The 26,366-nt window shown below is 49.5% G+C and overlaps 2 long non-coding RNA genes across 2 annotated transcripts in view; one reads left to right on the top strand and one right to left on the bottom strand.

Moving 5' to 3' along the window:
* Positions 1-3,530, bottom strand: part of LOC141271097 (uncharacterized) — a 106,672-nt gene extending 103,142 nt beyond the window's left edge. The window contains exons 1-2 of the long non-coding RNA XR_012321831.1: positions 3,377-3,530; positions 838-960 (exon numbers count right to left, since the gene is read on the bottom strand). This is a non-coding gene — a long non-coding RNA (uncharacterized lncRNA). The remainder of the gene's footprint in view (positions 1-837; positions 961-3,376) is intronic.
* A 6,554-nt stretch (positions 3,531-10,084) lies between these two features.
* Positions 10,085-26,112, top strand: LOC141271096 (uncharacterized). The gene is made up of 3 exons (XR_012321830.1): positions 10,085-10,357; positions 12,735-12,824; positions 25,261-26,112. It is a non-coding gene; the product is annotated as an uncharacterized lncRNA (long non-coding RNA).
* The last annotated feature ends 254 nt before the right edge of the window (positions 26,113-26,366 follow it).

Here is a 26,366-nt window from a genome sequence, read left to right as displayed (position 1 = left end):
TCTTAAGTATTGGTACCACATTGGCTGTCCTCCAATCCTGTGGCACTACCCCTGCTACAAGAGAATCTAAGAATATGAGATGCAGCGGTCTTTCAATCACTGAGCTCAATTCCCTCACTATCCCTGGATGAATGCCATCTGGGCCGGGGTATTTATCAATGTTTAATTTTCTCAGATGCAGGCATACTTCTTTTTATATTAAACTAGTTATATCAGGTGATGAACTTTGATTTTTGCCCTGTTGAAAGATGCCTGGAACAGACGGTTTGTTGGTGAACATGGATGAAAAGTGTCTGTTTAATATCTCAGCCTTTTCTTTGTCCTCTATAATTATCTTGTTATTATCATCTTTTAAGGGTCGATATACCATCTGTTTTTTTCTTTTTGGCATTGATGAATTTATAAATTTTTTTGGGATTTATTTTAATGTCACTGGCAATTTGTTGCTCTATAGATAGCTTTGCTAGCTTGATTTCTTTTTTACATTTCTTATTTAGGTCTCTATACTCCTGAAATGTTATTTCTGTATTCTCGGCCTTCAACATTTTGAATGCCCTTTGTTTTTGTCTTATTAAACTTTGTACTGTCTTATTTATCCATAATAGTTTCTTTTTATTCCTGGACATTTTATTACCAGAGGGTATACATTTTCTGCAGGATTCTAGTAGTATTTCCTTAAACATGCCCCATTTACATTCAGTATCCCGTTACCATGATATGGTTCCAGTCTACACGATTAAGCTCTTCCCTTAATTTGTTAAAATCAGCTTTCCTAAAGTTCTAGGTTTTTGCATTTCCTTTTTGAAATGTTTTATTGAATATTACATTGAAACTTACCATGTTATGGTCACTGCTTCTCAAATGCTCCCGGACCTGTAGATCTGAAATTGTATCTGGTCTATTGGACAGAACCTTCCCTGGTTGGTTCATCTACCAGCTGAGAGGGGTCATTGTCCTGAACTGTGGATAAGAATTTGCAGCTTTTAGCACAACTGAAAGATTCTATGTCCCATTGAAGATCTGGATAGTTAAATCCCCCATAATAAGGAGCCTATTATTATTTGCTGCATTTTTATTGTTGCAGCATTTCATCCTCTACCAGTTCAGCTATATTAGGAGGCTTGTAAAAAATCCAATTAAAAGCTTTCCATTATTGCCATCCCCATGTACATTTACCCAGACTGACTCTACATTGTCGCAGTGAGACCCAATGTCGTCATTGAGCAGAGGTTTTAAGTTGGATCTTACTAAAATACACACCCCTCCACAGTTTTTGTCTTTCCTGTCCTTTCTAAATGTAGTATATCCTTTCATGTGTGTCACCCAGTCATGGCTTTCATCCAGCCTGGTTTTCGTAATGCCCACCACATCATATTCTGTGACCGACATAAGAGTCTCCAGTTCAGCCATTTTGTTTGTGAGACTTCTTGCATTTGCCAGATGACATTTAATACTATTAGCGCATTTGTTACTCCTACTCAACTTCCTACTTTCCTTGCATATCTCAGCCCCCCCTAGATCCTCATTTACACCTACATCTATCCCCTTATTAGCACGACTACCCTCCCCCCCCAGATTGTAGCTTAAAAGCTTCTCTATTCGTCTGACCATTTTTTCCCCCAGCATAGCTGCACCCTCCCCAGTGACATGCAGCCCATCCCTACCGTAGAGCTTGTAGCTGACAGCGAAATAGGCCCAGTACTCCATGAACCGAAACCCTTCCTTCCTGCACCAATTTCTATGGCACTTATTTATCTCTCTAAGCTCCCGCTGTCCTTCTAGTGACACTCTTGGCACCGGCAGTATTTCTGAAAACACCATCTTGGACGTCCTGGCCTTCAGCTTCTCTCCTAGTTCCCTGTAATCATTTTAAGGACCTTCTACCTCTCTCTAACTTTGTCATTGGTACCGATGTGTACCATGACCACTGGGTTTTCTCCAGCCCCACCCAGCAATCTGTCTATCCAATCCGCAATATGCCAAACCTGAGCACCCGGAAGACAATACACTGTTCGGTATTCACGGTCTGTACTAATAAATAATGGAAAATTCATATAGCACAGAATCATTATTCAAGTAAAGGACTAGAGTTTAACGTCCTACCACACAGTAAATTAATACCACAAAATCAAGCAGTGGAGTACTCCAAACATAATCAGCAAGATAAGAAAAAGGGAATTGGGGTAGCCATAAACCACCAATATATTTAAAAATTCTCAAGGGGAGAAAGCTATACGGGAAACGTGCGTCGGGGTAGTGCTGGTGGGCCCATTACTGATCCTCCCTCATTATGGGTTAACAACATTATCTACTGGGTGGGCCATTTATATGGATACACCTAAATTAAATGGGAATGGTTGGTGATATCAATATCTTCACAGCATAGACAATTGCCTTCAGATGACCCCAAAGATAAAAGTCTAAGGGGGTCATATCGGGAGACCTTGGTGGCCATTCAACTGACCCACAACGGCCAATCCACTTTCCAGGAAACTGTTCATGTAGGAATGCTAGGACCTGATACCCAATGTGGTGGGGCACCATCTTGTTGGAAAAACTCAGGGAACTTGCCATCTTCAGTGCATAAAGAGGGCAACACATCATCATGTAGCAATTTCAGATATCCAGTGGCATTGAGGTTTCCATTAATGAAGAATGCCCCACTATCTTTGTACCCCATATACCACACCATACCATCAAGATACGAGATGTGCAGCATCTGAAACAACGGATACTGGAAGCCTGTGCTAGCATTTCTTCTGTGGTGTTGCTATCAGTGTGTCAAGAGTGGGAGAAGAGGGTTGCATTGACAATCCAACACAATGGGCAGCACTTTGAACACATTTTATAAGTGGTCATAAACTTGTAAAAAACTCATGAAAGAATAAAGTTACGTTAAAACCAAGCACACCTTTGTTTTTCTTATGAAATTATCAATAGGTTTGATGTGTCACATGACCCTATTTCCATTGAAAAAAATAAAGTTGGACCCAAAATGGCCAACTTCAAAATGGCTGCAATGGTCACCACCCATCTGGAAAAGTATTCCCCCTCCCATATACTAATGTGTCACAAACAGGAAGTTGATATCACCAACCATTCCCGTTTAATTTAGGTATATCCATATAAGTGGCCCACCCTGTATAACCTACTCCTTCTGCCTCAGGTTATGCCTATGGCTATTCTGCCTTCTACTTTATATGTTATGCTGAGGCTGATTGTGTAGGTGTATTGCACATCTAAGTGCAGTTTGCAATGTTGGATCTACCATATTTTTCGGACCATAAGACGCACTTTTTTTCCCCAATTTTTTTTTTAAAAAAAGAGGGTGCGTCTTATGGTCCGAATGTAGCACAAATACAGTTCTAGTGCTTACTGTGGGGTGGTGCGGGGCGGAAGCGATGGAGCGTGGTCGCGCGCAGGTAGCGAGGTCGCAGGGTCGGGCAGGACGAGGGATCGTACAGCAGGGATCAGTAGCAACGCCATTAATGCACTATGGCCGTGTTAGACAGGAGAGAAGGGGCGGTCTCCGGTTCAGATCACGTGCTGCAGTGACGTTACTAAGAGGCAGGGCCGGGACAACACAGAACAGTTCAGCGTGCAGTCCCCCCGGCCCTGCCTCTTAGCAACGTCACTGCAACACGTGATCTGGACCGGAGACCGCCCCCTTTCTCCTGTCTAACTTGGCCATAGTGCATTAATGGCGGCGAGGCAGCAGCGCGCTGCAGGTAGCGGGGTCGCACAGCAGGGTGAAGGATCACACAGCAGGGATGAACGGCGCTATTATGAATTCACTACGGCCGCCCATGCCAGGAGAAAGGGGGTAGTCTCCGGTCCACATCATGTGCTGCAGTGACGTTACTAAGAGGCAGGGTCGGGGGTGCTGCGCGCTGTACTGTTCTGTGTTGTCCCGGCCCTGCCTCTTAGTAACGTCACTGCAGCATATGATGTGGACCGGAGACAACCCCTTACTCTTGACAAGGGCGGCCTTAGTGAATTCATAACAGCGCCGTTCATCCCTGCTGTGTGATCCCTCTTCCTGCTTTGTGACCCTGCTCCCTACCTAGTCGAGACAAACAGTGAGGCAAGCATTTTACTGCAGCTTAAGTTACAGCACATACAGTAAAACACTGTACCACTGTGGAGAACTAGAACTCCCAGCATGCCGTAGAATCTGCAGGACATGCTGGGAGTTATAGTGTTCAGGGAAACCACATGACAAATGTGGGATGAACTATAACTCCCAGCATGCCATAGAAGCTGCAGGACATGCAGGCAGCAGTAGCGTAACTACCGGGGGTGGGCAGAGGGTGCGGTTGCCCCGGGCCCAGTGCTCAGGGGGGGCCCACCACAGTTCGCCCACCCAGAGCTACTCTATGCTTAACTATATCCGATATACTTAAGTCAGAGCTGCACAGCAGCTGGCTGGCTTCCTTCTCCCTGTGCTCAGCTGTATTTAGTCTCTTAGACGTGAATACAGCTGAGCAACACTGCAGCGAGGGGACACAGGGGAATGCTCATCATCTCCCCGCCCCGACGTGCAGTAGAGTGAAGAGGTCGCACACAGCTGACCTCATCACTCTGCTGCAATCACTGAGCAGCAGAACGGCAAAGGATGAGTCCTGCTTGCACGTAATGAGGCAGTGGGGAAAATTGTGAGAGGGAGCAGCAAGGGGGGTGGACCATGTAGAAAAGTGTTGGGAAAGTAAGGAGAAAGTAAGGAGAGGAAGAAGCATGGGAACGATATGGAGGAGTGGGGGGACCATTTGGAGAAGTGGAGGCATTTATGGAGAGGTGGGGGCCGTATGAAGAAATGGGTGTTCACAATGAAGAAGTGGGGGACAGTATGGAGGGGTGGGAGAGTAGGTGACAATATGGGTATTGGGGAACAGGATGGAGAACTGGGAGCATCTGAGGGCCATACGGAGAAGAGAGAGTGTGGTGGGATTGTATGGAGGAGTGTGGGGACCATATGGAGGTGTGGGGGGACTATATGGAGAAGTGGGGGACATTATAGACAGGTGGGGGGATCGTATCGAGAAATGGGAGCGTGGGTGGACCGTATGGAGAAGTGGGTGTAAAATATGAAGTGGGGGGACCGTATAGAGAAGATGGGAGCGTAGGGGATAATATGGAGAAAAAGAGGTGCAGATTGGAGAACTGGAAGATGTGTGGGTCCATATGTAGAAGTGGGAGTGTGAAGGAATTGTATGGAGAAGTAGTGGAACAGTAAGTAGAGATGGGAGCGTTGGGAACAATATGGAGAAGTGGGGGCACAGTATGGGGAAGTGGGGGAACTGTTAGAACCTTGCTGTTAGTTTTTTTTTCCTTTGCTGGTCACATGACCTTGTTGGCCTATTTAATCCTGCTCCGCCCTTCTGGCTTTGCTGGACTTCATTGTATATCTACTTTCTAGCTAGCCTGTGCTCTGTATCTAACTCTGTTAGTTTGCTTGGTCTACGGACCTCTATGTTCTATCTATTTTGTTTGTTCGTCTGTCTGCTACTATTTCTGTTAGGAGGTGTCCCATATTCCTCCCAGTCCTTAGTACTTGTAGGGATTCCCTCCTCACATCTATAGGTCTCCGTACAGACTAGATTAGGACTTTAGCAGGTCTGATCGCAGGATCAGGTTCCCTGTTACATCGTAGGGATTCAGCTGAGTCTTATAGTAGGGACAGATCTCCTCTCTTTCCTTAGCTTTGGTAGCAGAACATAACAGTAAGTCCAGCCTGCAAATTCTCTAAGGAAAGATTTTTTTTTTTTTTTTTGTTCCATCATGGTGTCGGTTCAGGATTTGGCTAAACACCTGCAGGGACTCTCTCTGGAAGTGGCCGAGCTCCGTCAGCACGTGAGTAACTGTCCTGGAGCATATTTCTTGGAGCCTAAGGTATGTTTGCCGGATTTATTTTTTGGTGAACATCGAGAATTTTTTTCATTTAAAAATGCTTGCTTATTGTATTTTCGTTTGAGACCCAAGTCCTCTGGGGATGAATCCCAGCGCGTAGGGTTCATAATGTCACTTTTGCGCAAAGAGCCTCAGGAGTGGGCCTTTTCTTTGCAACCTAGTGATACATGCTTCAGATCAGTGGATAGTTTTTTTTCTGCTTTAGGACTATTATATGATGATCCTGACCGTGTGGCATCAGCTGAGACTGAGTTGAGACGTTTAAAACAAGGATCAGGTAATGTCGAAAAATATTGTACTCATTTTCGTCGTTGGTCCACTCAAACAGGGTGGAACGATTCTGCTCTGAAAAGTCTATTTCTTGCTGGGCTCAGTGAAAGGGTTAAAGACCTGCTAATTGCTTATCCTACACCTGAGGATTTGCAACAGGCTATGCAATTAGCTATACGGGTGGATAGAAGACTGCGTGCTAGGGTTAATGAGAGCAAATCCTCTGCTATGTCAGTTTCTGGTTATGATAATGTGTGTACTAACAGTGGTGAACCGATGGAGATTGGATCAGTGGCACCTCGCTCTCAAGAAAAAGACCGTCGTTTTTCAGAAGGCTTGTGTTTCTATTGCGGAAAATCTGGTCATTTGATTAAAGGCTGTGAGCTTCGTATGAAGAAAGAAAAAAAAATGGTCAGTCACGCCCGTATTGCCTGTTTAAATTCCAAGGGTATATTTTTAGCTGCTTCCACGATTGCTCAGGAAAAATTAATGGAATTTCGGGTGTTTGTTGATTGCGGGTCTACACTGAATGTAATTGATGGGGGATTCGTGGAAAAACTCAATTTAAAACCTGAACCTTTATCATCCCCCATTGCTGTGGTTTCTGTGGATGGCTCCCCTTTGAAGAATATTACTCTCAAGGTCAGTGAATTTCCTCTCACTATTAATGGTGTTCACCATGAGAAATTGGATTTGGTAGTGTTGAATAACTTGCCTTCTCCAGTAATATTGGGTTTGCCCTGGTTAAAATTTCACAATCCTGTACTGGATTGGTCTACCAGTGAAATTAAATCCTGGAGCCATAAATGTTATGACAAGTGTTGTAACGGGCGTATTGCAGCTTTGGATAGGGGAGTATTGCCTGTTCCTATTCAGGATTTTTGGAGAGTTTTTTCTGAGAAGGAATCGCAGGTTTTGCCTCCCCATAGAGACTATGATTGTTCTATTGAATTTGTCCCTGGAGCGACTCTTCCTAAAAGTCGTTTATTTAACCTTACCATTCCTGAGAGGAAGGCTTTGGAGGAATACATACAGACAAGTTTGGCCGCCGGTCACATTAGGCCCTCTAAGTCTCCTGTGGCGGTTGGATTTTTTTTTGTAAAAAAAAAGGACGGCGGTTTACGTCCTTGTCTGGATTTTCGTGAGATTAACAAAATTACGGTACGCAATCCTTACCCACTGCCATTGATTCCTGATCTGTTTAACCAGTTATTGGGGGCCAAGTGGTTCTCTAAAATTGACCTTAAGGGGGCATACAATCTGTTGCGCATGAAGGAGGGTGATGAATGGAAGACTGCTTTTAACACTCCTGTGGGTCATTTTGAGAATCTGGTTATGCCTTTTGGTCTTACTAATGCTCCTGCATTTTTTCAGAATCTGATTAATGACATCCTTAGACCTTTGATCGGTAAAAATGTGGTTGTGTATTTGGATGACATTTTGATTTATTCGCCAGATCTGGAGTCTCATTGGCGGAGCGTGCGTGAGGTATTACAGTTATTAATGGACAATTCGCTTTTTGCTAAGCTGGAGAAATGTGAGTTCGCTGTACAGAGAATTAGTTTTTTGGGCTACATTATCTCCAGCAAAGGTTTTGAGATGGATCCGGTTAAGGTTCAGGCTGTGCAGGAATGGCCTAGGCCTATTGGTTTGAAATCGATACAGAGGTTTTTGGGTTTCGCCAATTACTACAGAAAATTCATAAAAAATTTTTCTAGTATTGTCAAACCTCTGACTGATCTCACCAGGAAAGGTGCTGATGCGGTTCAGTGGTCTTCTGAGGCCATTGAAGCTTTTGTGTATCTCAAGGAGAGGTTCACCTCTGCTCCCATCCTTATGCAGCCTGATGTTACTAGGCCGTTTTTGGTTGAGGTTGATGCTTCCTCTGTGGGGGTTGGCGCAGTATTGTCTCAGGATAACGGGGATGGATTACATCCCTGTGCCTTTTTTTCAAAAAAATTTTCGGAGACTGAACTGAATTACGATATTGGTAATCGGGAATTATTGGCTATTAAACTCGCATTTGAACACTGGCGCCACTTCTTGGAAGGTGCGGAATTTCCCGTTCAGGTTCTTACGGATCATAAAAATCTGATATATCTTGATGCTGCCAAGCGCCTGAATGCCCGTCAGGCTAGGTGGGCACTGTTTTTCTCGCGGTTTAATTTCTCCGTTACTTACATCCCTGGTACTAAGAATGTTAAGGCGGATGCCTTGTCTCGCAGTTTTTCTCCCATAGTCGGTGCTGAGAAAGAGGAAAACATTTTACAAGAAGGTGTTGTGATAGCTGCTTTAGACTCCGTTTTGGAAGATGAGATTCTTAAAGCTCAGGAGAATGCCCCATCTAACACTCCTCATGGGAGGTTGTTTGTGCCTGGGACCTTTAGGAGAGATTTGTTTGTTGAGTGTCACGAATCTCGGTTGGCAGGTCATCCCGGAATCTCTGAGACCAAGAGACTGGTGGGTCGCAGTTTTTGGTGGCCTGGATGGCAGAAGGAAGTCTTTAAGTGGGTGCGCCAATGTACTATATGTGCTAGATCTAAGTCCTCACATACTCCTGCTGCGGGGTTGCTTTGTCCTTTGGAGGTCCCCAGTGCTCCTTGGACACATTTGGCTATGGACTTTATAACTGACCTTCCCTCCTCTGAGGGTTTTACTGTCATCTGGGTGGTCGTGGACCGTTTTAGCAAGATGTGTCACTTGGTTCCCTTCGTCAAACTGCCCTGCGCTAAAACTCTCGCTAAGGCCTTTGTCAAGGAAATTGTCAGACTTCATGGCGTTCCTACTGACATTGTTTCTGATAGGGGTCCTCAGTTCGTGGCTCGTTTTTGGCGTGCCTTTTGTGACAGGTTGGGAATTCATTTGTCGTTTTCGTCCGGATATCATCCTGAATCTAATGGCCAGACAGAAAGGAAAAACCAGGATGTTGAGCAGTTCTTGCGTTGTTTTGTGGCAGACAATCAAGAGGGGTGGTCTGAGTTTCTGCCACTTGCCGAATTTGCTCTGAACAATCATACATCTTCTTCTGCTGGTTGTTCGCCTTTTTTTTGTTGTTCTGGGAGACATCCGTCGTTTGGGTCGTTCTCCAAGTTGGGATCTGCCGTGCCTGAGGAGGAGAATTTTTCCGGTGATTTGGAAAGAGTTTGGACGGATGTGCATGGTAATCTTCAGGAGGCCAACAGAAAATCTAAAGACTACTTTGATAGGAAACGACAGGAGGTTTTGTTCGCTGTTGGTGACATGGTTTGGTTGTCCTCTAGGAATCTGCGGTTGAGGATTCCTTCTAAGAAATTGGGTCCCAAGTTTGTAGGGCCCTTTAAGGTGCTTCAGGTTGTCAACCAATCTGCTGTTAGGTTGGAGGTTCCTACCTCCTGGAGAATTAATCCGGTCTTTCATGTCTCTCTGTTAAAAAAAGCTGTTGTGTCGGATGGTGACGCCTCTACCTCTGTTCCTCCGGTGGTGGAGGACGGGGAATATGAAATTTCTCGCATCCTTGACTCTAGACGGTATAGAGGTAGTTTGCAGTATCTTGTGGCCTGGAAAGGTTTCGGACCCGAGGATAACTCTTGGGTGAGGTCAGATGATGTTTCCGCGTCCAGACTTATCAGAGCGTTACACAGGAGATTTCCTGATAAGCCTGGTCCTAGGGGATCCGGAGGATCCTCTTAGAAGGGGGGGTACTGTTAGAACCTTGCTGTTAGGTTTTTTTTCCTTTGCTGGTCACATGACCTTGTTGGCCTATTTAATCCTGCTCCGCCCTTCTGGCTTTGCTGGACTTCATTGTATATCTACTTTCTAGCTAGCCTGTGCTCTGTATCTAACTCTGTTAGTTTGCTTGGTCTACGGACCTCTATGTTCTATCTATTTTGTTTGTTCGTCTGTCTGCTACTATTTCTGTTAGGAAGTGTGGGCACAGTACGTAGAGATGGGAGCGTGAGGGGACAGTATGGAGAGGAGAGAGCTTTGGGGACAATATGGAGAAGTGGGTGCACAGTATGGAGAAGTTGGATTCATATACTGACAGTGCATCTGGTAATGGATTCATGTACTGACCGTGGTTCTGATCTAGTACAAATGTACCAACCCATAACTGATCAGGGGTCATCACCCTGCTGAGGCGGTCACCTTTCTGCCACTGCCACCCTGCTGCCGCTGTCACCCTGTTGCCCAAGTGGGAAAGGTAAGCACCTTATGCAGCCAAAACTTATAGGGACTTTTATTGTATATGATGGATGTTAATGTGAAGGCACAGTATCTTGTGGGCAGTATGCAGAGAAGAAAAAGTGTGGTTCTAGTGCTGTATTCATCTACTGGTTCTGGCACTGCATTCATTTACCAATAGTGGTTCTTGTGCTGCATTCATGTACTGACAGTGGTTCTGTGTATAGCTGTGTAGCTGTGGGCCCACCATACTTTGTATAGGGAAGCTGTAGGGCATTATATTATGTATAAGGGAGCTATTGGCACACCATACTTTATATAGGGGAGTTGTAGGGACATCATACTATGTATAAGGGAGCTATGGGTTCACTATACTGTACATAGAGGAGCTGTATATTGGGGGACCCAGTGGATATTATTAAATGTCAAGTGGACACTATTGAAGCATTATTGTTATAGGGGCACTGAGAGTATTGTAATCATCAAAGGGGCAAAATATGGACACTTTTCTAGGGCACTTGCACAGAGCATTTGTAATGCACGTGCCCGGACTGACTGACGTGTGCGTGTATATGTAGTGATTCCACTGGACCGTACCGGAGAGTGAATGCCTGGAGGGGCGTAACTAAGTATCCACCCGATCCGACCAAGGTCGCACGACGGCATACGACTCCAGTGCACCAAAGAGGAACCGAGCAGAGGGACCAGGTGCTACTCCAGGTCAGACCCCGGACACGGCTATTGACCCACACCGGGGAATACAGGAACAGGCAGGTTAGGCTGGCACACAGACTGGTGGGTATAGGCAGACACGGCTGGTATGCAGACGGGTGGATGCTGGCAAGCACGACTGGTATGCAAACAGGGAGGTACTGGCAGGTACGGCCGGTATGCAGGCAGGTGGATGCTGGTAAGCACGACAGGTATGCAGTCAGGGAGGTACTGGCAGGTACGACAGGTTGGAGCACTGAGTGGATAGGACCCAGTACAGACTGGGACTCAGGAACAGAACCGCAGATGCGGTGGACAAACACAGCAGAGTGAGGCCGCCCAGAGTGGCGAGCAAGAGCAGAGCAAGACGAGGCCGCCTGGAGCAGTGAGCAAAGGGTCAGAGCAGAGCGAGACTGCCAGAGCAGTGAGCAAAGGGTCAGAGCAGAGCGAGACTGCCGGAGCAGTGAGCAAAGGGTCAGAGCAGAGCGATACTGCTGGAGCAGTGAGCAAAAGGTCAGAGCAGAGCGAGACTGCCGGAGAAGTGAGCAAAGGGTCAGAGCAGAGCGAGACTGCCGGAGCAGTGAGCAAAGGGTCAGAGCAGAGCGAGACTGCCGGAGCAGTGAGCAAAAGGGTCAGAGCAGAGCGAGTCTGCTGGAGCAGAGAGCAAAGGGGCTGGGCAGAGCGAGACAAGGAGACAGGACTCTGTTCACACGGAACAGGCAGGAAGGGAAAGGCAGAACCAGATACCCACAGGGTACTTGCAGTGAAGTAGTGAGTGGACCACAAACTCACAAACGGAAGTACAGTGACAACGAGCAGGAGTTAGGTACGAGTTCAGACTCTGCAGAAAAAGGTAAGATATGGGCGTAGAGAGAAATGGGAAACAGGCTGGAAGATAGTTAGGGCAGGAACAGACACTGGGAAAAGACACAGACAACAGATCTAGGTATGCAGCCCCTAGAGGGCAGAAGGAACAGGTTAAGAGCGTGTTCACACGGGCCTGGAAATACAGCCTCCAGGAAAGGCAGAAAGACAGCTGGCTAGAGTGCACAGACAGGACACAGTTCAGACTCGGGAACTGATACCGCAAGGCAGGAAACATAGACAGGACCTGGCACATCAGTGACTAGAAGCCAACTGACAGAACAAGATGCTCAGGCATGGATTCCAAGGATGAGCTGGTTTAAATACCAGGTGACAGACAGCAATAGGCTGAGGACGCATTAGGGGTGTGTCTGCAGCAGCTACAAGAAACAGGAAGTTCGGCGGGCGTCGCCCTAAGCAGCCAGAGAAGAGCAAAGCAGACAGTATGGAAAGAAGCAAGAGTGGCAGTCTGGACTGGAAATCAAGTGCGTGCTCTTGCACAGTGGGAGATGGACCACTATGCAAGGACGCCGCCAGGTATGTTACAGCATTAATCTTTTCAAGGCAGCAATTTTAACATCTAGAGGGCACAAAGGAGGCATTATTACTTTCCAAGGGGCACAGTGGTGGCATTACTATGTGGGGCAGTAAGAGGAGCTGTTTTTATACTACACAGCAGGTGCAGTAATAGGGACACATTTGACAGCAGAGGCTCAGCATCGGGATATCAGCAGGATGAGGAGTTTGTTTAGATTGGGGATTGATGGGAATGGGTCTGGAACTGTGAGAAGTCAAATGTGTTTTCGTTGTAATCGCTGCAGACGAATCCTGGCTGGAGAAGTCGTCAAGTCAGTCTGGGCCAGATGGAAAAGACGGGAAAATGAATGACTCCACCAGAAAGAACATCAGCTGTAAGTTACTATATATAACTGTACTGTGATTACTTGTATCTTCTCTAGCACTGGTATCTATCACTACATGGTCACCATATGGTGATAATATCAGTGTTGGTCTTTGTGTAGAGATTCATTTTTAGAGTGTTCATCTCCTGAGGATCCTCTACACCCACGATCAGGGTTCACCACCATAGTTGTACCCACGGTTACCTGGATAGGGGCCAACTCAGATGTTTCGCCCCTCCTCCCTGAGCTGAACTCCTAGCTACGCCTCTGGCTGGGAGTTATAGTTCTCAGGGCAACCACTTGACAGAAATGGTACCTATGGACTCTTAAAGAGACATACCATACGTGGCTGAAGTCATACAGCCAGTACCTGATACACGCTGCCTGTGGATTGTGCAACATGTATTAGGTGCTGGCTGTATGACTTCAGACACGTGTATTATGTTATTTATGTTATTAAATATTTTACTACAATTTTTACTTCAAAAGTGTTTTCCCCCTATTTTCTACCTCTAAAGCCTGGGTGCGTCTTCTGGTTCGGGGAGTCTAATAGTCCGAAAAATACAGTACTTGTTGCTCTCCACCATTTTTTCCTCCTTATTTGACATACATATGTACTGATGGTAATTATTTTAAATTTTTTTCAATAAATGATGAATTTTTAAATGTATTGGTGGTTTATGGCATCTCCAATTCCCTTTTTCTTGTCTTGCTCCTCTGTACTTATGCCCCCTCTGCGATGCTTAATTCAAGCTCTGCACGCTCAGTAGTCTCGCTAGTTAACTCTGTACTTCTAGTACTTCCAGTCAGCCAGCACCAGTCCACATTTCAGCATCTAAATCCTTTGTACTAATTGTGTGGTCCAGACACCAGTCCACATTCCAGTATCTAAATCCTTTGTGCTAATTGTGTGGCCCAACCTGCAGTCCAAGTTTCAACATCTAAATTCTTTGTGCTAATTGTGTGGTCCAGCCAGCTGTCCACATTTTAGCATCTAAATCTGTTGTGCTAATTGTGTGGTCCAGAAACCAGTCCACATTTCAGCATCTCAATCCTGTGTGCTAATTGTGTGGTCCAGACACCAGTGCACATTTCAGCATATAAATCTTTTGTGATAATTCTGTGGTCCAGCCACACTATCTCAGTAAATAAATACTGATTGATAATTTAGTGACAGGTGATGGACAGGTCTGGGCCTAGGGTTGTGAAACAGCTGGTTAAAAGACGGAAAGGGTACATCCAACATGAGTGGGAAAAAGCGAGATCATGTTGGAAGGGTGAATAGGTTTGGTGTTCAAGGTGTATGTGGGGTAGGTGGTAATGTCACTGAAAGTTCTACTGAACAAACACCATCTCGTCCTATCCAAACACAACTGATAACTTTTGTTACTGGACGGGCTACTCCACTCCCTTTCTTTGGCAGCTGCACAGCGCTACGGGGCCTGAAAGAGCATGTGCTGCAGTGGATGGCAAGCGCTGCATCAAGTGGCCTCTCCTCCTTTTCCTCCACCTTAACATCACACACAGTACAGTCCACAGAGGTGGCACCCCCAATTACCCTTGTTTCCCCCGTGTCACAACTCTCCAACCACCCAACTGACTGTGGGGAACCACAGATGGGCGAGTCTGCAGCGATGTTCACACATTCTATTCTATGGGCATCAGAGGTCTGCTCAGAAGATTCACAGCGTCAAGAGGAGGAAAGCATCTGCACCAATGCCCAAAGTTTTTTTCAGTTGGATCCTGGACCTGAAGAAGTAATGTCCGAGCAGAATCCAGACCCTCGTCACCAGACGTTAACCCCTGGGGGTGGAGGTAATGGTAATTCTGATGAGACTCAGATACTTGAAGTGCACGTGGACTGTACTGTGCTGTCACGGCAGGAAGAGGAGGATGATGACTATCAGGGCAAGGAGTGGGAGAACGGAGAGAATGACGATGAGGTTGTAGATCCCACTTGGTGTGAACCCAGAGGCATGCAGCTGAGTAGCTAAGCAGAGGAGGTGGAAGACGAGGAGGTTACGTTGTCGCTTACTGCATAGACACGGAGTGATGAAACCATGACAAGCACTGTATCTTCAGCCACAACTCTGGCTGTGGCCAGCAGTGGTCACAGGTCTGCAGTTCGCAGGGGCGACAAAAGTTGCCTAGCCTGGGCCTTTTTTGAGACCGTAAAGGATGACCCAACTCACGTTATCTGCCAACTTAGTAGAGGCAAAAATCCCAATAATTTGACTACTACATGCATGAATCGACACATGCACAATCACGATGCAATAGTCTGGGAATCTAACTGCGCTAAAATGCGAACTAGCGGGCCTCGCCAACCACCAGTCACCCCATCAACTGCATTTGCTGCTTCTTCCTCCTCCGTCTTCATGGCAAGTAATCTCACACAGGTCTCTGGCCGTAGAACCTCCACTTGTTTACCCACTACAGTGGGGGGGGGATGAGTGAGAGCCCATCAGCTGTCACGGAAGTGGACATGCCTGCTGTTTTTGACCGATCTCAGACACCGAGCACACCACATCATTTTCAGCCCACCATGAAATCTCCGCCTGCACCTCTCTCACAGTTCAGCAGTTTGTCATGTTCACCCTACTCCACCCTCTCTCAGCACAGCAGAGAGCCCTTAGTCCGGCGGTTGTGGTCACGGAAAAGATTGTTTCCTCCTACACATGCCAAAGCTAAGAGCTTAAACTTCACCGTCTCCAATCTGTTGGCTATGGAAATACTGTCATTCCACCTGGTAGATACAGATGGTTTCCGAAAGCTGATCATCGCAGTGCCCCAGTACCAGTTGCCCAGTCACCAATACTTCTATTAGAAAGCTATGCCTGTGTCACACCAGTATGTCGCAAACAACATCACCCGTTCCTTGAAAAAAATCTGTGTGACAGGGTGCATTTTACCACTGACACCAGGACAAGCAAGCATGGCCAGGGGCGATACATCTCGCTGGCTGGGCACTGGGTGACTCTGGTGGCTGTGGGGGCAGGTGGGGAAGGGGCTGCTCCACAAGTCTTAGAATCCCCAAGGCTTGCGGGACAAACCTCTGTATCTAACACTTCCTCCACTGCTTCTGCCTCCTCCACCTCCTCTAGGGTCTCCACTTGTGCCCTCAACCTCTCCCTTAATAAGACACGCATTCCAACAGTGCAAAGAGAATTCCCCCAACTCCATACTGCGCAGCCAGGGCTCACCGCAATCAGGCAGTGTTTAAATTAATATAGCTTGGAGATTTCAGTCACACAGCTCAAGAATTTGAGCAATGGCTGTCTCCATTGAACCTGGAGCCAGGGAAGGCCGTGTGCGATAACGGTGCAAACCTGGTGGCGGTCCTACATCGGAGCAATCTCACACGCTTGCCTTGCGTGGCTCACGTCCTCAACCTGGTGGTACAGTACTTTCTCTGCCATTATCCCAGCTTGGATGAGCTGCTGCAGAAAGCACGGTCACTGTGTGCTCAGTTCCGCCGTTCGCACCTCGCGGGTCATCAACTTACATCACTACAGAGGTCTTTCGGTCTATCAGTTAACCGGTTGATATGCGATGTGGCAACACAGTGGAATTCCACTCTGCACATGTTGCTGCAACTTTGGCAGCAGCGACAAGCCCTGATGCAGGAGGTCATTTTGCATAGCCGGGGCCAACGCAGTACGGATGTGGTACAAATCACGCTTCTGAATTTTGCATAGCCGGGGCCAATGGAGTACAGACGTAGTGGAAATCGCACTTGTGGAGTGGGCACAGATGAAGAACCTCTGTACCTTTCTGCACAGTTTTGAAATGGCTACTAAGATAGTTAGCACTGATGATGCCATCATCAGCATCACTATTCCGGTCATCTATATGCTGGAGGACACTTTGAATAGTTTGCAGGAGGACGTGGTGGTCCCAGAGGAAGAGGAGGAAGCAGAGGAGGATGCGGAAGGGATAACAATATCTCTAAGTTCCGGACTGGCGGGTACCATGGGAGGGTAGATTACAGCGATCGAGGGGGGCTAATGGTACCAGACAAACTGTTAGTGAAGGTGCAGAGTAAGAAAGACTTGGCACTCGCTTCTTCACATAGACTGAAATATTTTATTGTTCATAGAAATTCCAGATTCAAGACGTTTCGGTCAGTAATACCTTCATCTGGGAGTTTATTACACTGCAGCAGGCAGCACTGGAAAGGTGTCTGCAGTATCCACTGTTCAGACAAGTGGCCTCCTACTTGTGCACCGAAGTATACCCGGAAGTGCAGTGTTTGTGTGTCACTCTGGCCTGGATGCCACAAGTATAATAAAGCTGTGTCTGAGAGCAAGGGGGAGGTTCTCTAGTCAGGGGAACATTAGCATGCAATACCTCCTGTCTCAGGCCAGTAGGGGGAGCTGGCTGCCCCTATAAAAGCTGGAACTGGGGGCAGGGTTAGAGAGAACTGGATGACCTGTCTCAGCATTGAGACGTGTCCCGGAGCAGAGCAGGGACAGAAATTTGTATTGCACCTAAGAGGGAGTGTGGCAGGAGGAGAGCCACAAGCCAGAGACAAGAGGCAAAGTGAGCCTGTCTTGGCAGATAGAGGACTTAATTTACCAGACTTTGGTGTCTGAGGCTGGGAGGATTCCACATTCTCCAGCAGATAACCAGTCCGCAGGGGACTGTATATTCCTTGGCCTAAGAAGCCTGAAGGCCCTGCCACAACAGAAGGGACCAGAAAAGCCGTACCAGGCCGGGAGCAGAAAGGAACCCACGTTGCAGGCCATACAGGCGAGAGTACACGGAGAGCTCGGAAACGTGGGCTGTTACCCTATAAGGAGGAGATAGCCAGAAGGAGCGCAGAAAGCACGGTAGGCCTACACCCTCACCCTGACCAGGGCCAATCGCCCAATTGCTCTCAGACATTCAGGTCCCCTCCTAGCCGGGACTGTTTATGGATCAGTTTACCTGTTTTAGTAAAGGCCCTGGACTGCAACCTGTTGTCTGTGTGCTCCTTCGCGCCTCCAGCACTACCGGTACTGGAACTCTCACCACCATCACTCCCACCATCCATTATACTGCCCTGGGGCCACACTCTTCCCGTAGGGAGTCACACTACCCTAGCTGCACACCTCATCAGCCCCAGCGGTCTGCATGCAGCGGCGGTTCCAAATAACCGCAATCCACGGGTGGCGTAGTCGGACATAATCAACAGCACATAACGGACTACCACTGGCCTGACCACCCTGAGCCACGGAACCGGGTTGCCACTACTACTCCCATCGTTCCCCTACTGCCCGGATCCGAGTTCCCCACGGCCCAGGGGGCGAGTCAGCTTTGGCGTGGTCGGCAGGATTGCAACCAACCAGCCACAAACGGGTATTGCGTGCCTGAAAAAGACTTTGCACTTACCTGAAAAGAGGTTTCCCGCCGTCCGGAGCCGTTTCCCGCCATTTCCAGCCGTCTCCCGCCATCTTCCATCGGTTCCCGCCATCTTCAGTCGTTTTCCCGCCATCGGACGCCATCTTCAGGACGCCGCGCAGGAAGAAGAGGGGTGTGGACGTCCAAACCGCGCGAGACCCGAAGCTCCGCCCCATGCACCGACGCTGCGCAAGGTCCTGGAAGGGAGAGAGAGCGACGCAAGGTCCTCGTCCAGAGCAGCAGCAGCGGAGCCGCGGCCTACAGAAGAGGATAGTCGGAAGGTAGGCCACGCTTAACTAGGGGGGAGGAAGATGTCGGATACAGAGGCGCCCACTACCACCAACGCAGCTGCAGCAGCGGTGATGCCATTTTCCCTGCCCTACATCCCTGGAGCGGCCTGGCTGCCCAAGTACTCAGGGGAGCCCCATGCCCTAAGTGACTTTAAGGAAAGGCTGTACAGTTTGTTCCAAGTCTATCCCCTGACAGAGGAACAGAAGGTCAGCATATTAACAGGGCAGTTAACTGGTGCAGCCCAAAGGGAGGTAAAATCATGGCCCACTGAGGAGAAAAAGACCGTGAAGGGTATTCTGGCCCGGCTGCGGGGTACCTTTGACACACGTACCTCCGCTGAAATTAAAATGAGGTTCTATGGATGTAAGCAGCGGGCACAGGACAGCATCAGAGACTATGCCCTAAATTTGCAGGAAGCCTTGAGGGCCATCCAACAAGCTGACCCTGGCAGCGTGCAGGAAACGGATAAACTACTAACAGAACAGTTTATAGAAGGTCTGCTGTCTAGCGCCCACAGGACCCAGCTGCGCCTCATGTTCTTTCAGAACCCTGATCTGACCTTTGCCCAATTCAAGGACAGGGCCATAAGGGTGCTCCGTGAATCCGCAACAAGTGGCGTTATAAACCCCCGGCGCCCTGCTCTCACCTACCACCAGGAGGCGGCGCCCTCCTCTATGGACTCCGTGGGGGCTGATGCACAGGCCCTGAACCAAGCCCCGTCGAAAGATCTGCACCACCAAGTCCAGGAGCTGACCAGGAGCGTCGCGGCGTTGACCAGGACCGTCCAGGTGTTACAAGTGGACCCGTCAAGACCCATCGAGCTGGCTTCAAGTCCAGAGCATGTCCCGTGGCGTCGACAGAGGAGGATCCCGTCGTTCCGAGGGAGGCCCACAGACCGCTACGCAGAGGATGGACAGCCCATTTGCCGCCGATGCAACCAGCCCGGACACATTTCCAGGTACTGTAATTTAAACGGGTCCAACCTGGGGCAGAGGGCCAACCCCCAGGCATAAGATCACCAGGCCCTTACAATTGGCGTAATAAGTACGTTGGGGGGCGCCCGGTTTTACCCGTGGTGCTGGACGGTATCCCCATGAGCGCCTTGCTGGATACTGGGTCGCAAGTAACCACTATCCCTTATGTACTTTCTAAGCAGTATTGGACTGATGCTGATATCACACGGTATCCAGACAGTAACTTGAGCATCATCGCCAGTAATGGCTTACCCGTGCCGCAGATGGGGTTCAAGGAGATGACCATTAAAATTGGTAAAGTTGAACTGCCGGCACAGGGAGTGATTATTGTGGACATTGACCGTCGTGAAAGTCACCCTAAAATAACTGTGGGTACTAACGTGATTGAAAATTGTCTTTCAGAGGTAATTGTAATTCTACAACAGGTGGCGGTGAATGCTAGTTCGAGCCAACAGAGAGTCCTCAACAAGGAGATAAAAGCCCTAATGAGACGGCAGCAGGTAGAACTGTCTGGTGGTGAGATCGGTAGCGTAAGACTGAGTGACCCATTCCCCATTTCCATACCTCCCAAACGTGAAATGATGATCTGGTGTCGGACTGCAATCGGGTTGAGAGGTAGAGACTACCAAGCCATGGTAGAACCCGTGTACTCAGACAGCAGGCCCACCATTTTGACAGCCCGGGGGGTGGTTGATGTCCGTCATGGGAGGGTGCCCGTCCGCATCCTCAACATTGGGGAGAGGGAAGTACACTTACCCAGGTACGCTACACTCGCCAAACTGTTTGTTGTCGAACACAAAGCTATCAGGGCCGTGGAACCCTTGCCTCCATCTCCACAGGCGGATGGTAATGGCTCCCAGAAACAAAAGGAGGACTGGTGCCAGAAACTCCATGTGGGTGCTGACTCCACTCCCCTGCACCAAAAACAAGGAGTCTACCGGGTGGTACAGGAGTACGAGAGAGTCTTTAGTAAGCACCCGCTAGACTTCGGCAGAGTAAAGGGGATAGAACACCACATCCCCACAGGGAGCCACCCACCGATAAAAGAAAGACACAGACCTGTACCCCTTGCACATTATCAGAACGCAAAGGGCATGCTAAAAGAAATGAAAGAAGCTGGGGTCATTAGAGATAGCTGTAGCCCCTGGGCAGCCCCCTTGGTTCTGGTGAAAAAGAAGGACGGCACCATGAGAATGTGCGTAGACTATAGACAAATCAACCGTATCACCCATAAAGACGCATACCCGCTGCCTAGAATAGAGGAGTATTTAGCCGCACTAAAATCAGCTAACTTCTTTTCTACTTTGGACCTTACTAGCGGGTACTGGCAGGTTCCTGTGGCAGAGGCTGACAAGGAGAAGACCGCCTTCACCACCCCGATGGGACTGAGCGAGTTCAACTGTATGCCTTTCGGGCTCTGCAACGCACCAGGGACCTTCCAGCGGCTGATAGAATGCTGTCTAGGGCACCGAAACTTCGAGACGGTCCTCCTTTACCTGGACGACGTGATCGTCTATTCGAAAACCTACGAGGACCATCTAAAGCACCTGGCCGAGGTGTTCAAAGCCCTGGCAGGCTATTGCCTGAAGGTGAAACCATCGAAGTGTCACCTGCTGAAACCAAAGGTCCAGTACCTAGGGCACGTGGTAAGCGCGGACGGAGTGGCCCCGACCCTGACAAGGTCACGGCAATCAAGAGCTGCCCAAGCCCCTCGAACATCAAAGAGGTGAGACAGTTCCTCTGGTTGGTAGGCTACTACCGAAGGTTCATCCCCGGGTTCACTAAGATGGCAGCTCCTATGCAAGACCTCCTGATCGGACAGTCTAAGTCCAGAAGTCAAAAGCCACCCTTCAAGTGGGATAAACCGGAAGAGGAGTCCTTCCGCCAGCTAAAGATAGCCCTCACAGGGGATGAGATCCTGGCCTACCCTGATTACGGCCAGCCTTTCATTCTCCACACAGACGCCAGTAATGTGGGACTGGGAGCCGTACTGTCCCAAAACCAACAGGGCAGAGAAAGGGTGATCGCGTACGCCAGCCGGAAGCTGAGGCCCACCGAGAGGAACCCGGAGAATTACAGCTCCTTCAAGCTAGAATTCTTGGCGGTGGTGTGGGCCGTGACAGAACGCTTCAAGCATTACCTGGCCTCCGCAAAGTTCACCGTGTACACGGACAACAACCCGTTGACACACCTGGACAATGAAAGACTGGGTGCCCTAGAACAGCGGTGGATGGCCCGTCTCTCCAACTATGACTTCGTGATCAAGTACCGGGCCGGCAAAACCAATGCCAATGCTGACGCCCTATCGAGGATGCCTCACTTACCTGAAGATGACGAAGACCCAAAAGAGCTGGAGGAGGTAGAACTCCCCGCGTTTCACCGCTATGGAGCCACTCAATACTCCCACCGCGTGAAGGAGGAGGATCTAACAACCGTGATGATCAATCCCCTACCTCACCACAGCTGGGCCAAGACCCAAGATAGTGACCCTGCCATCCGCCTGGTGAAAGATCTGCTGACCCAGGAGGACGCCCGCATGGATCCGGATGCTCCCGAGGAAGCCAAGCAGCTGTGGAAGGAGAAGAGCAAGCTGTTCCTCTACGAAGGCAAGCTGTGCAGAAGGATTGTCAACCACCGGACGCACGAGCTGACCTGGCAAGTCGTGGTCCCAAGGCGGGATGCAGCTATGGTCCTAGGGGCTTACCATGACAGAGCGGGGCACTTCGGTTGGAAGAAACTGGAGTTCCTGCTAAGAGGACGGTTCTTTTGGGTCGGCATGAGAGGGGCTGTAGAGAAGTGGTGCAGAGACTGTGGCCGCACTAAAATCAGCTAACTTCTTTTCTACTTTGGACCTTACTAGCGGGTACTGGCAGGTTCCTGTGGCAGAGGCTGACAAGGAGAAGACCGCCTTCACCACCCCGATGGGACTGAGCGAGTTCAACTGTATGCTTTTCGGGCTCTGCAAAGCACCAGGGACCTTCCAGCGGCTGATAGAATGCTGTCTAGGGCACCGAAACTTCGAGACGGTCCTCCTTTACCTGGACGACGTGATCGTCTATTCGAAAACCTACGAGGACCATCTAAAGCACCTGGCCGAGGTGTTCGAAGCCCTGGCAGGCTATTGCCTGAAGGTGAAACCATCGAAGTGTCACCTGCTGAAACCAAAGGTCCAGTACCTAGGGCACGTGGTAAGCGCGGAAGGAGTGGCCCCCGACCCTGACAAGGTCACGGCAATCAAGAGCTGGCCAAGCCCCTCGAACATCAAAGAGGTGAGACAGTTCCTCTGGTTGGTAGGCTACTACCGAAGGTTCATCCCCGGGTTCACTAAGATGGCAGCTCCTATGCAGGACCTCCTGATCGGACAGTCTAAGTCCAGAAGTCAAAAGCCACCCTTCAAGTGGGATAAACCGGAAGAGGAGTCCTTCCGCCAGCTAAAGATGGCCCTCACAGGGGATGAGATCCTGGCCTACCCTGATTACGGCCAGCCTTTCATTTTCCACACAGACGCCAGTAATGTGGGACTGGGAGCCGTACTGTCCCAAAACCAACAGGGCAGAGAAAGGGTGATCGCGTACGCCAGCCGGAAGCTGAGGCCCACCGAGAGGAGCCTGGAGAATTACAGCTCCTTCAAGCTAGAATTCTTGGCGGTGGTGTGGGCCGTGACAGAACGCTTCAAGCATTACCTGGCCTCCGCAAAGTTCACCGTGTACACGGACAACAACCCGTTGACACACCTGGACAATGCAAGACTGGGTGCCCTAGAACAGCGGTGGATGGCCCGTCTCTCCAACTATGACTTCGTGATCAAGTACCGGGCCGGTAAAACCAATGCCAAAGCTGACGCCCTATCGAGGATGCCTCACTTACTTGAAGATGACGAAGACCCAGAAGAGCTGGAGGAGGTAGAACTCCCCGCGTTTCACCGCTATGGAGCCGCTCAATACTCCCACCGCGTGAAGGAGGAGGATCTAACAACCGTGATGATCAATCCCCTACCTCACCACAGCTGGGCCAAGACCCAAGATAGTGACCCTGCCATCCGCCTGGTGAAAGATCTGCTGACCCAGGAGGACGCCCGCATGGATCCGGATGCTCCCGAGGAAGCCAAGCAGCTGTGGAAGGAGAAGAGCAAGCTGTTCCTCTACGAAGGCAAGCTGTGCAGAAGGATTGTCAACCACCGGACGCACGAGCTGACCTGGCAAGTCGTGGTCCCAAGGCGGGATGCAGCTATGATCCTGGGGGCTTACCATGAGAGAGCGGGGCACTTCGGTTGGAAGAAACTGGAGTTCCTGCTAAGAGCTAAGAGGACGGTTCTTTTGGGTCGGCATGAGAGGGGCTGTAGAGAAGTGGTGCAGAGACTGTGGCCCTTGTCACCTAAGGAGGAAGGACCGTGCCAGCCAGAAGACACCCTTGAGGCCAATCGTCACCACGCAGCCTCTTGAGCTGGTAGCTCTAGACCACGTCAAGTTGGCTACAAGCCGGTCAGGGTACATCTACGCCCTGACAATCGTTGACCGCTATTCCCGTTTTCTCGTGGTGGTCCCGGTAAAAGACTTGACAGCCCAAACAGCGGCAAGAGCCTTCCAACAATACTTCTGCCGTCCACACGGGTATCCGGAACAGGTCCTGACAGACCAGGGTCCAGCGTTCGAGGCTGAAATCTTCCAAGAGTTCTGCAACCTCTATGGCTGTAAGAAGATTCGGACAACGCCTTACCACCCACAAACCAACGGGATGTGTGAGAAAATGAACAATATAGTCATTGACCTCCTGAAGACGTTGCCCCTGGAGGAACGCAGCCTGTGGCCAGAAAAACTGCCGGACCTGATAGACCTATACAACCATATCCCAGTGAATGCTACAAACTGCACCCCGGCTTACCTGATGCGAGCCAGACCAGGTAAGCTGCCCGTAGACCTGGAGATGGGAGTCCTAACGCCTGAGGACACCTCCCCGGATGCGGACTGGGATACGGAAAGGCAACTACAGTACAAGAAGGTACAGGAGAGTGTGCAGAAGAGCCTGGCCCAGGTGAGAGAGAGGCAAGAAAAACTCTTCAACCAACACGCCCCTGCTGGTCCCCTGGAACCTGGTGAGCAGGTCCTGAAGCGGAAGAGAAGGCTACATAAGTTGGACGACCAGTGGGAAAGGGAACCCTACACCGTACTGCAGTCTGACCACGACAACCCGAAGGTGTGCGTGATCACCAAGGACGGAGGAGAAATCACTAGTACCGTCTCCAGAGACCACCTCAAAAGGTGCCCCGAGCAACTCCGTAGTGCAGAAGAGGATCAGAGTGACCTTGAACCCGCAGAGGACAAGGAAGAAATGATCAGCACCGTTCTCGAAGAGTTCCCTCAGTCCTGGACTCGAATAAATGATGCCATAGTGGTACCCGTCCTGCATTTCCTGCAACCGGCACAGCAACAACCAACACCAGAGCCGGAAGGTGAAGAGGAGCAAGCGGTTCCAGAGGCAGAAGAGCCTGTATCAGCAGACCAGGAGAGTCAACCCTCTACTGACAGTGAGCCTGCCATGCCTGCGGTAAGCCAAAGAACCCGCAGACAGCTGCCTGCCCTACCTGTACACCTAGCTGGTAGCTGTACCCCTAACGCTAGTGGGGAAAGCCAGGTCGGTCCACCACCAGACAGTGGGTTAAGGAGATCAACCAGGAGCACAAAGGGGCAGATACCCGCTTGCTGGAAAATATAGAGCGCGCTAAAATTGTAAATAACCCTGTTGCCAAATGTTGAAATGTTTGCAAAGTTACATGCATGTTTGGTAATTCTGTGTTTCAGTTTCTTGCAGTTACCGTAAGGACTCAAAGGTTATGGACTTTTTTATAACCGGGACCTTGTATGGACTGCGTTGGGAGCCTAACCAAGGAATGAACTAAGACTGTGAAGGACTTGGGGTAGGAGAGACCCCCACCTGGTTAAGGCTCCCCGTTGTATTGGTGATATGGACACCCGGTCACAGACCACACTGTGACCTTAAGAACTCAAGCTGTGCGCCGTCTGTCTGTTAATGTTTTATAGTCATGTATATTGTCTTTGTTTATTGTTTAGTCCCGGAGTACTAAAATTGTACTAGGGGGGAATGTGTCACCCTGGCCTGGATGCCACAAGTATAATAAAGCTGTGTCTGAGAGCAAGGGGGAGGTTCTGTAGTCAGGGGAACATTAGCATGCAGTACCTCCTGTCTCAGGCCAGTAGGGGGAGCTGGCTGCCCCTATAAAAGCTGGAACTGGGGGCAGGGTTAGAGAGAACTGGATGACCTGTCTCAGCATTGAGACGTGTCCCGGAGCAGAGCAGGGACAGAAAGTTGTATTGCACCTAAGAGGGAGTGTGGCAGGAGGAGAGCCACAAGCCAGAGACAAGAGGCAAAGTGAGCCTGTCTTGGCAAATAGAGGACTTAATTTACCAGACTTTGGTGTCTGAGGCTGGGAGGATTCCACATTCTCCAGCAGATAACCAGTCCGCAGGGGACTGTATATTCCTTGGCCTAAGAAGCCTGAAGGCCCTGCCACAACAGAAGGGACCAGAAAAGCCGTACCAGGCAGGGAGCAGAAAGGAACCCACGTTGCAGGCCATACAGGCGAGAGTACACGGAGAGCTCGGAAACGTGGGCTGTTACCCTATAAGGAGGAGATAGCCAGAAGGAGCGCAGAAAGCACGGTAGGCCTACACCCTCACCCTGACCAGGGCCAATCTCCCGATTGCTCTCAGACATCCAGGTCCCCTCCTAGCCGGGACTGTTTATGGGTCAGTTTACCTGTTTTAGTAAAGGCCCTGGACTGCAACCTGTTGTCTGTGTGCTCCTTCGCGCCTCCAGCACTACCGGTACTGGGACTCTCACCACCATCACTCCCACCATCCATTATACTGCCCTGGGGCCGCACTCT

Source organism: Phyllobates terribilis, unplaced genomic scaffold (assembly GCF_046119375.1).
Source record: "Phyllobates terribilis strain yellow unplaced genomic scaffold, ASM4611937v1 Scaffold_5__5_contigs__length_657084704, whole genome shotgun sequence".
In the NCBI taxonomy this organism is placed as follows: Eukaryota; Metazoa; Chordata; class Amphibia; order Anura; family Dendrobatidae; genus Phyllobates; species Phyllobates terribilis.
This window is presented reverse-complemented; position numbering and strand designations above follow the sequence as displayed.